Source organism: Oryctolagus cuniculus, chromosome 15, assembly GCF_964237555.1.
Source record: "Oryctolagus cuniculus chromosome 15, mOryCun1.1, whole genome shotgun sequence".
Lineage (NCBI taxonomy): Eukaryota > Metazoa > Chordata > Mammalia > Lagomorpha > Leporidae > Oryctolagus > Oryctolagus cuniculus.
Genome location: NC_091446.1, coordinates 85,918,291 through 85,923,559, shown reverse-complemented (window position 1 = coordinate 85,923,559; position 5,269 = coordinate 85,918,291).

Genomic DNA, 5,269 nt, shown 5'->3' with positions numbered 1-5,269 from the left:
CTGGAGATCACAGGCATGGGTGGTTGCTCTTTAGCCTCTCTCTGCCCTGCATACTTCCTGGCTCATGGTAGAATGCGAATAAATACCAATAAATTGAAAAACGTGATTCTCACACATTCTGGTGTGGAGTTGATGGCCATTTTAGGCCACAAAGATACTGAAGGTGATAAATGCTCATCCCAAAACTCCTCCACCACAACTGTCAGGGGACAGAAGAGTTACTTAACCATTAGGAAACACTTCGCACACCCAGGCTACCTGCTCGGGGCAGGAGCCAAGACTCAGGAGTGGATGCAGTCTGGCCCATGATGCTGTGCATTTGGAACCTCTGTGTTCTCAGTGGAAGGGGTGCGGTGGTATTCTAGGGACCACCAATGGATACTCAGATCCTGGTCAGACACTGTGGGTACCAGACAGTGCCCATGATCAGACCTGGGATCTTTTTGGCCCAGTCACCTACCCCATCCTGGGAAGCAACTCTGAGACCTATTTCAAAGACTTTGATCCTGACTCTGAAATGACAAAGTACTTACTATCTGCAACCAGCTGGTAGCAGAGTCATAGCCCATGATGGGCAAATACCATGAAAGCTTGGGCAGTAAGTAGCAGTCAGCATTAAGATCAGATGAGGGGCCAGAGTTGTGGTGTAGCAGGTTAAGCCATTGCCTGCAGTGCCAGCTTCCCATATGGGCGCTGGTTCAAGACCCAGCTGCTCCACTTCTGATCCAGTTCTCTGCTATGGCCTGGGAAAGCAGTGGAAGATGGCCCAAATCCTTGGGCCCCTACACCCACTTGGGAGACCCAGAAGAAGCTCCTGGCTTCAGATTGGCACAGCTCTGGCCATTGTGGCCAACTGGGGAGTGAACCAGCATATGGAAGACCTCTCTCTCTCTCTGCCTCTGCCTCTCCTCTCTCTGTGCAACTCTGACTTTTAAATCATAAACAAATCTTCAAGAAAAAAGATCAGGTGAGACCAGGAAGTTTCTTAATTGAAGCTGTTGCAACCAAACACCTGTTTAACTATTTGAATCTATAGGAATTATTTCCATTCTAAAATTTCCACTAGACTTACATTTTTCTTTTTTTTATTTGACAGGTAGAGTTATAGAAAGAGAGAGAGACAGAGACAAAGGTCTTCCTTCTGTTGGTTCACCCCCCCCCAAATGGCTGCTACAGCCAGCGCTGCACCTATCTGAAGCCAGGAGCCAGGTGCTTCTTCCTGGTCTCCCATGCGGGTGCAGGGGCCCAAGCACTTGGGCCATCCTCCACTGCCTTCCTGGTCCACAGCAGAGAGCTGGACTGGAAGAAGAGCAACCTGGACTAGAACCCGGTGCCCATATGGGATGCCAGCACCATAGGCAGAGGATTAACCAAGTGAGCCATGGTGCTGGCCCCTCAACTTACATTTTTCAGTTCCTTAGTGAGACTTTCTGTTTTCTTGGAACATGTAAACTAGAGTTGTGTTGTTGTTATTGTTATTTTGGTTAAGTGCTGGGCTGGTAACTCCCAAATCCAGCAGTGTGCTATATATTTGTACTTTTAGTGCAATATGTCTCTGCTCCTTTTATCTTTTTCCTATTGGTTTGTGGTGATCAGATCATTTTTTCTGCCATGTTTATTGTAATTTTTAAAATTACACAGGCTTTGGATGATTTATGTTCCTCCAGATGGGACTGAATTTTCCTCTGATCCACCACCTTTGGAAGAGCACCTAGGTTCAATGGGGAGTGAAGACGTCTTGAGATTGTGTCTCAGACTTGCTGAGGGCTGGCCTTCTTCCAGTGTGCTCTCATTCCCAGAAGTCATGGAGGGGGCTTCACCAAGACCCCACCTCTGGGCAGACCTAAAAATAGTCTCATTCTCTCTCTCTGTCTCTCTCCCCCTCTCTCCTTCCCTCCTCACCTTGCAATTAGTGAAGCTTCTGCTTACTTTGTTAATCTCTTGAATCTCTGATTTATTAACTTCTTACAAATTGACCAACGTCCCAAGAGAAAACAATGCAGAATGCTGAACTCACTTTTCAATGATACCTTTTTTTCTCCCCAGGATTTTTGAAAACAAATTTATTTTATTTTATTTGAAAGGTAGAGTCACAGAGGGAGATACAGAGAGGGAGACAGACAGAGACAGAGACAGAGAGAAGGAATCTTCCACCCACTGGTTCACTCCTCAAATGGGTACAATGGCCAGGACTTGGTCAAGCAGAAGCCAGTAGCCACAGCTTCATCCAAGTCTCTTAGGTGAGTACAGGGCCCAAGCACTTGAGCCATGTTCTGTTGCTTTCCCAGGCACATTAGCAGGGAGCTGGGTCAGAAGTGGAGCAGCTACGGCTGGAACCAGTGCCCATATAAGATTCTGGCATTGAAGGCAGTGGCTTAACCTGCTCTACCGCTATACCAGCCTCTCCTCCAGGATTTTGGAACAGCAAATCCACCCACTTCCAGAACTAAAGTTTAAGACAAGGGTCAAATGAATAACAAATATAAACCAATCTTAAATTACATATAGTCAGAGTCAGGTATGGGGAAAACAGTGAGGGACAGGTAGGTCAATGGAAATAATTTAACTTGGGAACTAGTTAACCAAGCTACAGGATGCATGATAAAGCCATGGAGGGGAAAGAGGTGGAATCCAGAGAAATCTGCTTCTAGTGCTGGGCCTGGGAGAGCAACATGAGTAGGTGCTTACAGCAGCCAGGGACCACATCTACAAGGTAGAAACCAGCATGAGAACAAACACCATCTTCAGAGGTGGGCATCCCCATGGGAGAGGCAGACTAACAAGCAAGGAGGAAGAACTGCCCAGATTCCTACCTCCCCACCCCATCCCACCCCCATCAGCAAGTCATCTTGTTCATGCCACCTCCTGCATGAACCTGACTGGTGGCTGGGAAGGAGCCTGGATGTCTGATCAGACATCACTCCACACAGCCTAACCCTAACTCTAACAATAAACCTAGCCCTAACCCTAAACCAAGCCCTAACTCAAGCCCTAGCCCTACCCCAACACAAAGAAAGTCCTAGCCTTAGGCCTACCTCTAGCCCTAGACCTAGCATAAGCCCTAGCCAGAACCATAAATCTAACCCTAACCCTAGTCCTAGACCTAGTGTGAGCCCTTGTTGGAACCCTAGCCCTAATCCTAATCCTAACCCTAACCTTAGCCCTAACCTAAATATAGGCATAGTCCTAGCCCTAACCATAGTCCTAGCCCTCACCCTAACACTAAACCTAACCCTACCCTAGTCCTAGCCCTGGCCATAGCCATAAACCTAACCCTAGCCCTAACCCTAATCCTAGGCCTAGCCCTAGCTCTAGCCCTAGCCCTAACCCTAACTAAAGCCCTAGCTCTAGGATAACCCTAGTATTAGACCTAGCATAAGCCCTAGCAAGAACCCTAACCCTAGCCCTAGACCTAACCCTAACCTTAGACCTGGCATAAGCCCTAGTCAGAAACCTAACCCAATCCCTAATCCTAAACTTAACCCTAGCCCTAATCCTATCCTAGGCCTAATGCCAGCCCTAGCCATACCCATAACCCTAACACTAACCATAGCCCTAGACCTAAACATAACTCTAGCCTAATCCCTTGCAGGCTACTAACCCTAACTCTAAACCTAAACTTAACTCTAAATCTAACCCTAAAACTAGTCCTAGCCCTACCCCTAACCCAAACCCTAACCAAAGCCCTAACTCAAGCCTTAGACCTAGCAATTATCCTATCCTAGGCCTAAATCTAACCCTAAAACTAACTCTAGCCCCAGTCATAACCATAACGTGATCTAATCCCTAGGCCTAGCCTTAGCCCTAGTAATAGCCCTATTCCTAAACTTAACCCTAGACCTAGCCCTAGACTTAGACCTAAACTTAAACCTAACCCTAGCCCTAACCTAATACCTGGTTGGAAACATAACACTTACCCTAGCACTAACTCTAAACCTAGGCCTAGGCCTAGCCCTAGTCCTAAACCTAACCTTAAAGGTAGCCCTAGCTCTAACACTAATCTTAGCCTAATCCCTAGCCAGAACCGTAACACTAACCCTAAACCTAACCCTAGCCTAAACCCTTACTGGGAACTTAAAACTAACCTTAACACTAACACTAACCTTAATCAGGCCTTTGTCTAGCCCTATCCCTAGCCCTAACCCTAGCTCTAGCCCAAGCCATAGCCTTATCCCAACCCTAAAGGAAACCATAGCCCTAGGCCTAACCCTAGACCTAGACCTAGTATAACCCCTAGTCAGAACCCTAATCCTATTCCTAACCTAAACTAGGCATAGCCCTAGCCCTAGACCTAGCACTAACACTAAACCTAGCCCTAATGCTAGTCCTAGACCTAGCCATAACCATAGCCCTCGCCCTAACCATAACTATAACCCTAAACCTCAACCTAGCCCTAGCCCCAGCACTAGATCTAGGCATAGGTGTAGGCCTAACCCTAAGCTAACCTTAACCCATCCATAACCATAACCATAACCATAACCCTAATCTTAACAGTAACACTAACCATAACCCGAGGATTAGCCCTATTACTAGTCCTAGCCAAGCACTAATGTTCACTAACCCTAACCTAAACTGTAGACCTAGCCCTAACCTATCCTAGCACTTATCCTAACCATAGCCCTAGCCATAGGCCTGGGGCTAGCTGAGCCCTTACCCTAGGCCAAAAGATAGCCCTAGGCTTAGATCTAGTCCTAGCAGTAACCCAAAACTAACACTAAATTTAACCTAGCTCTAGCCCTAGTCCAAGCCCTATCACTACATCCTAAACCCAAACATAACCCTAGCCCTAGCATTAGTCCTAACCCTAACTCTAAACAAGTACTTAGTCCTAGCCCTAGACTTAGCTCAAGCCCTAGCCCTAAGCCTAATCATAACCTTAGCCCTAGACCTAGGCATAGACCTCACCCTAGCTGTAACCAAAAACTTAACCCTAAACTTAATCCTAGCTCTAGCCATAGCCCTAGCCATAGCCCTAAACCAGGCCCTAACACTAAACCTAGCCCTAACCCTAACCCTAACCTTAACCCTATCCCTAACCTTAACCCTACCCCTAGCCCTAGGTATAGACCTAGCTCTAGCCATAACACAAAAATTAACCCTAAACTTAATAGCCCTAGCCCTAGCACTAGCCCTAAACCAGGCCCTAACCTAAAATGTAACCCTAACCCTAACCCTAACCCTAGCCCTAGCCCTAAGCATAATCTGAACCTAGCCCTAGCCTTAGCCCTAACCCTAGCCAAAGTCCTAGCCCTATCCCTATTCCTAAACC